At 45.8% G+C, this 12,440-nt stretch overlaps 1 protein-coding gene across 2 annotated transcripts in view; it reads right to left on the bottom strand.

The window, feature by feature from the left end:
• The window catches only part of PLCH2 (phospholipase C eta 2), a 205,855-nt gene that overhangs the window by 125,512 nt on the left and 67,903 nt on the right, over positions 1 to 12,440 (bottom strand). The window lies entirely within an intron of this gene.

Genomic DNA, 12,440 nt, shown 5'->3' with positions numbered 1-12,440 from the left:
AGCACTTACATTTATGGCAACCCTAAGGCAAACTGGTTATGAGGTTTCCTTGGCAAGGTTTCTTCGGATGGGGGTTGCGTTGCCTCCCTCTGAGGCTGAGAGAGTGTGACTTGTCCAAGGCCATCACTGAGCCGGCATTCAAACCCTGGTCTCCAGAGTCCGAGTCCAACGCTCAAACCACTATCATCATGTGGGACTCAGGAAACCTAAAAACTGTTAAGGCTTACATGGTCTAAAGGGGCTTAGACTCCTATGGGATATTTAATTAATCCTTTAAATGCAAAAGAGCTGCCCATTGCATTAATCCAATTAATTAAATGACAACTTTAAGGAATCCTATTCAAGAATTGAGGTCCCGGAGGGACAGCTAGGCATTCACTGCTCCAGGCAAAGACTTCTTCTAGCCTGGAGATAATGAGGGCTCTTGATTTACACAGAATGCTGTTCAATTACGGTCCGATTTCTTAAGACATTCAGCTGCACAAGACTCCCACCGAACATTATTTGTATAGGTACCTCCTTGGTCTGTCCCAGCCAACGCTACAAAAAGGCCAGCTTCTAATTAAATTTGCACAAAGTGGGAAAGGTTTGCTCGCTCTGAATATTTGAAGCCCATTTAAATCGGCTGTTTTAAATTTTTTAGCTAGTAAGCACTTCCCATATTTGCAAATGGTCTATGTTCCCCATGGAAGGATCCGGTAAACACCTTGCAGCCAAAGCCATGTTGAAAGGCGGCTGTTGTGTCACTCTTCCAAAAGAATAACACAAGAGGGAGGCTTTGTGGCACACTGTATAAAACTGTACCGACGAACAGTCATTTCCCCTTCCAAAACATCCCTAGGAACTGCAGCGCATGATGTACATTAGAAACGCTAACTGTGAATTCCCATAAGAAGCCTCTCGGAAAATTAAAATTTGCAGAGAGAAGCAAGGGCTGCTAAAACCTGTCTGCGTCTCTCCTGCAAACAACATATTAATTTAATTAATACTTTAGTATTTTAATAATTTATACCCTGCTGTGTTGTCATAATATCTCCCATAAAATGCTTCGGAGATCAGCACAGAATTGCCAAACCTGAATTCTCCGTCTCTCTCTATCTCTCTCTTTTAACTTTTAGAGTGTATCCATGGGAACAAAGCTAGGACCGAAAGTGGCGGCTGGGTCTCAGCAAAAATTGGGACTCTCCAATGAACATCACTGGTTCCTGATTCATTTTTCTTTACATCACCGGACAGAAAGACAGCTTTACTTATGAAACCTCCCCAACATCAGTTGGCTGGCAATCCTAAACTGAGGCTTATAGCAACCCATTGCAATACTTCCACTATTTGCAGAACAAACAAAGAGACAAAAACAGGCAAGAAATATATTTCTTTCAACATGTTTTCAACATCTGGATGCCCTCCTGTATCCTTCAACTGACCCACATTGGCAGGGACACATCCCAAAATAACTGTCTTTATGGTCTTTTGTGGGTTTTTCGGGCGATGTGGCCATGTTCTAGAAGAGTTTATTCCTGACGTTTAGCCAGTATTTGCGGCTGGGATCTTCAGAGAAGATGCCAGCCAGAGATGCTGGCGAAATGTCAGAAATAAACTCTTCTAGAACATGGCCACATAACCCAAAAAACCCACAAAAGACTATGGATGCCAGCCATGAAAGCCTTCGACTTCACATTCCAAGTAATCCTTTGTCCTCCCACTTTTTCAGCTGCTTTTAAAATGTCCCAGTTTCTCTCTCCTCCTCCCGCATTCCACCTTCTGTCCTCAACTTACTTCCATCACTGCAAACAGAGTTCACAGTCAAAAGTAGTTTGCGCTCTAGTAAATCGGCAGGGAAGAGAGGAAAGGGGGAAATCTTGCCCTTCCCAGTCTACTCCAGCAAAAGCAAATTGCTGCAGCCCTTCCGGCTTGTGCTTTCTACTTCATTTGTAATATCTGCCATCTGAACCACACTCTGATATTGCTTGGCTACACTGGGCATGGTTTTTACCTGTGAAATGTTGGGAGGTCTGGTACAGCAAATATAGGATGGTCTGGAATCATAGAAGCATGGAGTTGGAAGAGAGCTCAAGGGCCATCCAGTCCAACCCCATTCTGCCATGCAGGAACTCTCAATCAAAGCATCCCCAACAGATGGCCATCAAGCATCTGTTTGAAGACCTCCAAAGAATTAGACCACCACTCCCTGAGGACATGTGCTCCACTGTCATACAGCTCTTTTTGTCAAGAAGTTCCTCCTAATGTCTAGGTGGAACCTCTTTTCCTCCAGTTTGAATCCATTGGTCCATGTCCTATTCTCTGGAGCAGCAGAAAACAAGCTTGCTCCCTCCTCAATATGACATCCCTTCAAATATTTAAACATGCCATTATGTCACCTCTTAACCATCTTTTCTCCAGGATAAAACATACCCAGCTCCCTAAGTTTTTTCTAAGCCCCAGTCTTTCAGATTGTCTACATGGGCCAAAAAAAAACCCATGTTGCCCCTGGCCTCACATTGTCCTGTTTAGATGATGCAAGCCAAAATCCCAGGGCCAGGATCGGGCTGGAACCTGGCAGACCAGACCTGGATCCAATGGATCCACCCAATCCCAGAGTAAAGAGCCTTTACCTGGTTTGCCACGGAGTTTGCCATGGAGCTCCCCGTGCTCTTACTTTGCCGCACCATTGCTCCAACTCAGAAGCTCCCCATCACCGCATCTGACACAGAAATGGGTTGCCTGACCACATGGGTGCAACCACGTAACCCATTTCCACATCAGATGCAACAACAGGGCACTTCCTAGTAGAAGTGTTGGTACGCTCCGCCAGCAGGTCTCGGGGCAGTACAGGGACAGGTGTGTAAACTTGTCCCCATGCCACCCCAGGGACCAACCCGGGTTAGCACCCTGGCAAAAATACCACAGGCTCAAACCATGCTATCCAGGTCCATCTGCTCTTTTATGAGCATGAAGGATCCAATTTAACCCAAATCTCCATTTCCTAAATCACCAGCTCCACTATTTGTTCCCAGCTCTTTAACACTGGACACATTATCCATGTCTTTATAAGCTTTCCCATGCCAACTGTTCCCGCTTAATAATGCATGGGCTTACGGCGCATGGTTTACCAGGAATGAAACTGGCTGGGAGGAAGTATAGCAAATATTAAGACAGGATTTAATGAAACCAAGAGAGAGACTAGGAGAGAGACTGGGAATAGTCAACAGGATCGAAAACAAGAATATCTGACCCACTTGTACCTTGCTAGTCCTCCAATGAATTCTGGACTGGAGTAAAATTAAGTTATCACTTTTTAATTCTGGCAGCCACAGAGAGGCAGAGGGAACAAAATAATCCAGGCTGAAAGTTGAGCCCTAGGTTCTCACTAAAGGGATCCGTCTCTTTCTAAACCAAATCAGGTTTAGGCTGTGTCCAAATAAACTGGTCTCCCACTGTCCTCTTAACTGGAAGACACATGGCCTAAATTCAAAGTCTGGCACCATCAGACTGGATGAAGTCTGGACCATTCCAGGCCAAACTCAAGGTATTTTGTTGTTGTTAGAATCATAGAATCGTAGAGTCGGAAGAGACCTCAAGGGCCATCCAGTCCAGCCCCAGTCTGCCATGCAGGAACTCAGAATCAAAGCTCCCCTGCAGTTGGGCATCCAGCCTCTGTTTAAAGACCTGGTTTCTTGTTTGCTGGATATCCTACGAAATGAGATCTCTGTGTCCTAAACCAAATTGCTAGTCCTTTGGAGCAGACCTATTGATCCAACAGCTATATGATGCATCAAGACTTGCCATACAACTGTTAAATCAATTAAAAATGAAACCACTTATGTAAAACAGATTCCTTTAATGAGTCTACTCTGATTCGGACTGGCAACTGGGTTTAGGTCACATAAGGTACCTTTGTGCTTGAAAGGCTCACTTCCTTGAGGCTCAAGGGAAGTAATAGTACCATTGTCATCAAGGCTGGGCACTTCGTTCTGATGCCAAGCAAGTGACTCGCCACCACAGTGCTGGGTGGCACAGCAGGATGCCCACGCAAACCACCACCTGGTATCAAAATGGAGGGCTAAGGTAACCAGAGGAGGTTAGGGCACCTATGGGGCCAAGATACAGTGGGCTAACCCCAGAGTATCCTAGTCAGTCCAAACAGGACCTTTGGCTGGTGCTCAAACGACTGGATGCTCCAACATATATCCTTGCAGGCAGAAAACTAGCATGTCAGGGAGTAGGTTAAGCCACCTCTTTCCAAATGCGACCTTGTTAGGAGAGCTATGTTGTCTCGACAAAATGTCTCATGGCACGCAGAGGTAAAAGTCGACAACTCTTCATTCATTTCAGATACAAAGATGAGCAAAAATTGGAGTTTGGCCGAATTTTAAGGAGGGGAGTGCTCTTTCTCTGGCATGTACACATCCCTAGAAAAACTACACACCCTCAATGTGACAATTTAAAGAACGCGACACCATGCTTTGTGGTAACGATGCATTATATCTAAGGTGAAAGACCCTGTGCAAGAAGGAAGGTTTTTGACAAGCAAGTCAGGGGACCCAAAAGTCATCTTTCGAAAGCCATTGTTGCATGACATCTGAAGTTAGATGGATTAATAAGGGAGGACAACTGGCCCCACAAAGAGCCACATTTTCTGTCTGGTGTCAGCAGAACTGACAGCCAGAACTAAACGTGGCAGTGACTAAACATGAAGGATGGGCTAAGCAGCACAAAATCTAATAATGCAAACAAGGCTCCCATCAATGCCATGCTCCGCAAACATCTAATAAATGTACCTCCATCCCCCCCCCTTTCCCCATTACTCCTTGCATGAACAAGCTAGGAAAGAAAACCCACAGCCAAAAACGGAGACGCAAGTGGCAACATCAGAGCAGAGTCATAGGACATTATCAGACAAGGGAAATGGGATGTATAATCCAATGGCAATCCGAACGCAACCATGGGGTTTAACGTTATTGCGTGATAGACTACCGCACGCAATTTCGGGCAATGGGAAGTCAGTCCAAACACAACCATGGCGTTTCACGTTATTGCGTGAGAGGTGATCACACGCAATTTCGGGCAATGGCAAGCTATTTTCAGGCAATGGGAAGCCAGTTTGAACGCAATTCGAATTCACGTAAATTCGCTGAACTAGCCAATTCACGTGAATGCGTTCTGGCCCCACTTTCTTTTCATTCAAAATTAAGAGAAATTCCTCCCATGTCATAAACTCCTTAGTAAACTCCCCCTAAAGTACAGCTTATTTTCATCCCAGCGACCAGCATCATCCTATTGGTTAGGATCAAGTCCAAGAAGGTGATGAAGATGGGAAAACCTTATCAAGAAGGAACACAAGGGTAGGAGAAGCTGCGCCAGTTTGCTTTTGCCAGAGCCTACTGGGAAGGACACCTTTCTTCCCCTTTCCCCCATTGTTCATTGAGCGCCAGTTTAATTTTCCACTTTGAACACTGTTTGCAGCAATGGAAGAAAGCTGAGGACAAGGGAGGAAAGTGGGAGGAGAAGGGGGAAACTGGGACATTTTAAAAACAGCTGTAAAAGTGGGACAACAGAGGATTAATTGGGAGTTACCCCATTAGGATGGTTGCACAATATGCATTACATTGGATAGTGCTATAATGTTTGGATGGTCATGCAATGTAATGCTTTTAGAAATGTGCAATGTAACGCTTTTAGAAGGGCCCTCTCTGAACACTGGAACATATTTGCCCATCTTGGCCAGTATTATCTATTCCGCTTGGCAACAGCACTCCAAGATGTCAAGCAATGAAAAATCGCTTTCATCATCTCCTACCTGATCTACCTGTAGGCACAGGGAACATTGGATCCCACCTTATACCAAGGCCTTAATAATTATTTTTGGACTACAATCCAGAAAGTAATTATTCAAATCTCTCCCTGATGCCACCTTACACTCTTTGCCCATCTAGCTTGCCCTGCCTTATATTGCTCGGACTGGAAACAATAGCTCCCAAGAGTCTCAGGGAGAGAAAGAGGTTTTCCTTTAGCAGCCAAATCCCAAAATTCTTTAAACTGGGATTAAATCTGGCATTTCAGACCTCGTGCGGACAGCCAAATGAAATATTATTCCTACCCAAAATGTTCCAAATGAAGCTAAATCCAGTGTCGGGATCGTAGGTCCTGCCATGCTTGCCAGCCATATGTTGTGAGATGCTTCCTTATACTGGATGATGGGGATGTGGTACCCAAGTCGTGATGCTGGGTGGAAGGATGATATATAATTCAGGGCATCAGATCATGAGCGGAAATGTGGGGAGGAAAAACGGAGCACACAGCATCCGCATGCTCCACAACCCTAACATGTATGGACGGCACCATCTTTACATGGCACCTTCCATACGGGGCGCGTGTGCATGATGCATGCACAGCGCCGCATCCACACCTCCGGGCACTGCGCTTATGTCATGGATGCGCAACAGGAGCAGTCATGGGGTGCAGAGCATGCCACAAAAAGGTTCTTTTAACTCCCACTGGAGTTAAAAAAGGAGCCTCCACTCCGCCGTTTTCAGGCGATCTTTTGAGCCCCAAAGCTTGATCTGGGAAAGATCTGGAATCTCTTCTAGGCTGAACAGACAGGCCAAATAAAGTGCTTTCCAACCACTTTGAAGGCAGGAAGTTTAGAAGATGTAAGCCCCCAAAGCAGGCGGAAACCATCCGAAGCCACACTCTGGGGATAAAAACTGGAGGAAGCAGAACCTGGTTCAGCTTACTGGGGAAGATATGCATCTTCGCGCTTGCATAGAAACATGCAGATGTGAATGTGGGGCTCAAGTAGCAATCTATCCTAACCCTAAGTGCCCCGACGTGAGTGCGGCAAAGCAAAGAAATGAACATGCAACAACTCTCATGGATGTAAAGACAATGTACACAAACTAGACCATCCGGGGGGGGGGGGCATGGGGTGAAGGGGGCATGCAGGGGGGCCTCCACGATTGTGGTTTTCCAATGTATCACTTGCACACTGTTGTCCTGTACTAATGGAGCATCACACTTGCAACTGTGTATATAAGAAGTGGCCATGCAATGGGATGGTATTTGGGAGTTACTTGGGGGTCGCTGGAAGCGTACATGTATGGTGGGGAGGCAAGAGAAGAAATTATCCAGTGGCATGGCTTGATGCCATGCAGTTGGACCAGGCTGCCTTGGGAGTGGGCCATGCGGGCAGCGGGTTTTGACCCACTTTGGGGAAAAGGAGGATCAAGCCACTTTTTCGTGCCCTTCTGCTCCGGCCATAAGTCAGTCTTACTGTAGCCGTGCGTACCTCCCTACGAAAAGGTAAGACTACAGCAGCTGCCTCCAGAATCTCTTACTAGGCATGAATGAAGAGCAAAACAGACAAAAAGAGACATCAGATTAGCTTGCCTCATTAGCTATCTCCAGCTTTGTTAAAGAAGTATGGATCTATAAGTCTGGCCCAGAAATCACAGGAAAAGTGGAGGCTGGTGCAGTCATCCCTGGATGCATTTTGGAAGAAGCCTTCAAGGGTGCTCTGGAAGCTTCCCAAAGCTGCCCCAGTTGTGTTGCACAGAGAGGCGGGATATAAATAAATTGTATTATTATTATAATTATTAATTTAATATTATCTGAGATATTGGCATGGCAGAATGGAGTTTGACCGGATGGCCCTTGCGGTCTCTTCCATTCCAACTCTTCTATGATTCTGTTGGTTTCATTCCACTATTAATTAATTAATTTCATTTATACGCCACTTTTCTCCCAAAGTGTGACCCAAGGCGGCTTCCAAAATGCGGCTTTACGGATACGAAAATGTTCCACTGGAGGAGTGGAAAACAACTGGGAAGGTATTAAAGAGGCAGAGAGATAGAGGACGAGAGCGAGCGAGAGAGGAGATGACAAATAAAACCGGCTCGAAAGTCACACCTTTGGCTTCCTGTAAAACTATCATAAGCACCACATGCTTTGAAAGGGATGAAAATACACGGTTATACATTATTTAGAGTGGCTTGACTGCTGTTGCAATGCTACAGCTACAGAAGGTCGGTGGCGCTGGATTTGAGCCAAGGGAGCCAAACAACACTTGCTTTTCGTTGTTATTATTATTATTTTAAAGAAGCCGCAGAGTCTCTTTGGAATGGCACTCTTCTCCCAAAGGAGTCAAGCTGAGAAAGTGACCCTGTTTGCTCCTCTCTTCTCAAGTTCTCGATATAGGCACAACAATTTAACACAAATGGTGTTGGTGGGAAGATCTCTACACAAGTGGGTATTACCATCTCTAGTCTCTGCATAGTGGAAGATTTCGGACGCCTGGGCTGTGAAGAACGTGCAGGAATCCAAAGAAAGCTTGCATTTATTTATTCGCTTTGCAAGACAAGGGGAGGGGAAAAGAAAACCACAACAGACTGGGAGAGCGGACACTCTTCCTTTGCCTCCCTGTTGAGTTAGGAAAGGTCTGCATTTTTTGTTGCAAATGTTCATTGCAAATTGTTTCTCGGCAGAAAGCTACAATGCAAACAGACAGGACTGTCCATGCAACTCTGACTCTGCTTTGTGGCTCATGAGTTGACAAGAAGATGCTTTTGCATGTGCATGATGTTGGGGGGCAGTGATCTAGTAATGACAGGGGGCAAAAACTAAGGGCCTATACAGACGGGTGGCTAAACGCTGACTGTTTTTTCCCAGATGGAGGCAAAACCACACACCTTTGAAGGGAGCAAAGAGAACCCGCTTCCCGGCAGGTTCTTTATGTGTCCCAGAAGGGGTGCCACAGGTGCGCCATGATGATACCCCTTCCGTCCAGCACCATTTGTGCACTGCACACACTGTGTGCTGTATGGACGGGTGCGCGCCCTAATGGTGCACATGTAGCGGAACGAGGGCTTGGAGCGTGTGCACGCTCTGCCCTATTTCAGCCCTAGTTTGCCTCCAGGCCAGCACAAAGTACCAGTCTGTACAGGCTCTAAGTTTCCTCAAAGGATTCATCTCTGAAACAGTTCCCTAGCAATCTAATTGGTATTTGCTTCCCTGGGATGCTGGGTGAGTTAAGATCACCAAACAACGTGCAACTGAATCTTAAGTAAAAGGCAAAAGATAACTGATTCTCAACATCCCAAATGCTCATAAAGGGTATTTTTGACATGGGGAAGGGGAGGCAAAATAACTGAGCATCCGTTCCTTACCTTGATCTGGGCGGAGGCACCTAACAGTGTTCAGATCATCCATATTCCAGTAGGAGAGTGGAAGGAGACCAGAGGAAGCAGAGGACTCAGATCCAGAAGCATCGCCCAGCCTCTGAGATCATATTTAGGGAACATGAATAAGTGTGTCATGCATACCAAAGTATGTGCCTTCATGCAAGAGCGGAAAGTTCTTTTAAGATGCTGCCTTCCCTCGCCAGGTTCATCCTGGTCTCAGCGCGGCACGACAGGTAGAGAGACTGAAGAGCGCAGGCCAGCAGAGAAGCATCAGCCAATGTTGCCGGTGCCTTTAGTGATCAGCCACCTGGGATAATTGCTTATTAACCCTCCAGCACCCATCTCCTCCGAAGACCAGAGTTTCATTTCTTTGCACGGCAAGAAAGAACGGCTCAGGAGGAAGAGTGACACGCAGGTGCCCAAACAAGTGTCATCTTCCCTGCCTGCGAGAGACGCATTCCCTCGGCTACCGACATCGGCGACACTCATTTTGCTTTACAGGTCGTGGCGCATCAGCACAACGGCTCCATTATTTCAGCTCTATTCTTTTATGCCACCTCCGAACGTGCACTTCTCCCTCACCAGTATCAACAGTTGTGGGGCGCCAAAGGTATGGAAGGAAGGGGCAAATGAAGGCATTGCCCCACCAAATGAGAATTCTGCCCCCTCTCCATGAGCATTTCCTTCAGTACCCGAATTTCTAGCCTTGCAGAGATCAAGCCATTCATAGGACCTTATCACACTAGCAAAATCCTGCACAGAAACGGGATTTAAACATACCTGGCACTGTTTTTTGTCCCACACTACAGAAATTACTGCAAATATTGCATCCCACACAACAGAAATTATGGGAAAAGTGCAGGTCTAAGACTAACATCTTCAATTTCTTTATCCTGTTTAACAAGCCAATGCATTTCCAAAAGCTTGCAACATGTAACTGTGTATTTTGGTTGGCCCAAAAGAGGTATCATTGTTTGAATGTTATTGGATAAATTTGGAAAGGGCAGTGATGAAGAAACTGTACAAGATTGTAAAGTGTAAAGACATAACTCTGACACTAAAGTGAGGATAGTCCAAAGAAGTGTATTCCCCATCACCATGCAGAAATGCAAAAGGTGGATGGTGAAAATAGCTGATAGGAAGAAAATCAACCCATTTAAGATGTGCTGCTGGAGAAGAGAGGTGGACGGTCAAGAAGACAAAGAAATGGGTCCTTGAACAGATCAAGCCAGAGATCTCCCTGGAAGCCAAGATGTCCAAATGAAGCCTCTCATACTTTGGCCACATCATGAGAAGGCATGAGTCATTAGAAAAGAAAATGTTGCTAGGAAAGGTAGAAGGCAGCAGGAAGAGAGGAAGACCATGCGTCAGATGGTTAGACTCAAAGCAGGAATGACTCAGGCCTGAGTCTGCTGGACCTGAGGACAGAAGGTTGAGGACCGAAGGGCTTGGAGATGTCTCATCCAGATGTCATCACGAGTTGAAATGGACATGACGACAGTTAACAACAACAACAGGGGGCAAATTTGAAATGCAGCAAAGCATGACACTGCTAAGCCTCCAAGAACAAACCACAGTTACACTCTCAGGAGATGCACATTTATAGCAACAGCAAGTACATTTCTATACTGCTTATCAGGGTATGAACACTCCCTAAGCCCATTGAATCCCACTGAGGAGAAAGGCGGTATATGAATCCTGGGAATAAAATAGATAAATAAAATAAGCCATTTGCAATGTGTCGGCCAATTGCCCCCAACAAGCTGGGTACTCATTTTACTGACCTACGAAAGGATGGAAGACTGAGTGGACTCTGGAGCCCTGCCTGGGATCGAACTCACAACCTTGTGGCTGCAGTATTTGCATTTAAGCCCTGCGCCATTGGGTCTCATTTATATCCTTTCCCATTGTTGGTTACACCAATTGCTCTGCTTAAGGATGTTCCATAACATGAAGACACCCTGAAGGACAAGCCACTACCAAACCCCAGTTGTGAACCTTTAATAGATGTCACAGTTTCCAAGACAGTCAGAAATTCACCTTCTTCCTACAGCCCCCCAAAAAGCCACTCTGAAAGGCTGGGAAACCCTTTGGAGAAGAGTTTGGGCACCGCTGAGGAATTCAATGAGAAGAAGAAATCCTTAGTTCTGCCAGCATTGGATATTTAAATCTACCCCTTGACCAGATTTTGTGTCTTGAAGGCATGGCTACAGTCCTATGCCCAGTCCCTTGGGAGTGAACACTATTGAATCCATTGGCATGTTCTCTTGGCTATTACTGTTGCTGTGCGCCTTTCCTACTTAGGGCAACCCTAAGACCCTATCTTGGCATTTTCTTGGCACGTTTCTTCAGGGCAGTTTGCCATTGCTATCCTCTGAGGCTGAGAGAGTGTTACTTGTCTAAGGTCAACCAGTCGGTTTCATGGCTGAGCCGGGATTCAAACCCTGGTCTCCAGAGTCCTAGTCCAATGCTTAAACCACTATACCATGCTGGCTATATATAGATCTAATTTCCAAACCAATAAAGCTCTTTAAAAAGAAAGCTTCGGCTTGCTGAAATGCAGCCTTTCACTTTTTTCCCCGTTCCTGGCTAAATCCGTTTCAGACAATAGTCTATACTAGTATCCATATCAATCACATGTTTTGAAAAATGCACTTTCTGGAGAATACACTTTCATAATCCGGCTTTATATTCAGCAAATGGATGGTTCTTTCGAAGAATGCAAAAGGAGACTGGGGCTTGGACTCTGAACGGAAAACAGAGCTCCTGCTACGGTTGCTTACGTCTGCCCTGGAAGCCACAGTCCCTTGTGGGGCTTCATTAAAATAATCTCCACAGCAACCCATTGCTGTCGAGAATATTCACTCCTCAAATCCCTTTGGGACTTTCTGAACTCAAGTGCCTCTGCTTTCTGTGGTTGCCTATTGTGCCTTTAACAGGCCTTTTCCAGGCAGCTTCCAAAGAACAGGACATTGGTCCGTGACCCTCAGTGTGTCTGTGTGAGTGTGTGTCCCACGAAGTTGCCTGTCAACGTATGGAGACCCCATGAATTCCATAGGCAAGAATCATAGAATCGTAGAGTTGGAAGAGACCTCAAGGGCCATGCAGTCCAACCCCATTCTGCCATGCAAGAACTCTCAATCAAAGCATCCCTGACAGATCCCTGACAGTATTAGCTACTCCTCCTAGTTTGTTGTCATCTGCAAATTTGATAAGTATACCCCAATTCTGTCCTCCAAGTCATTGATAAAGATGTTGAATAGC

This window comes from Sceloporus occidentalis, unplaced genomic scaffold, assembly GCF_023333645.1.
Source record: "Sceloporus occidentalis isolate IW3139 unplaced genomic scaffold, rSceOcc1.0.p SCAF_8, whole genome shotgun sequence".
Taxonomy (NCBI): domain Eukaryota; kingdom Metazoa; phylum Chordata; class Lepidosauria; order Squamata; family Phrynosomatidae; genus Sceloporus; species Sceloporus occidentalis.
The sequence above is the reverse complement of the archived record's forward strand: the minus strand, read 5'-3'. Positions and strand labels throughout refer to the sequence as shown.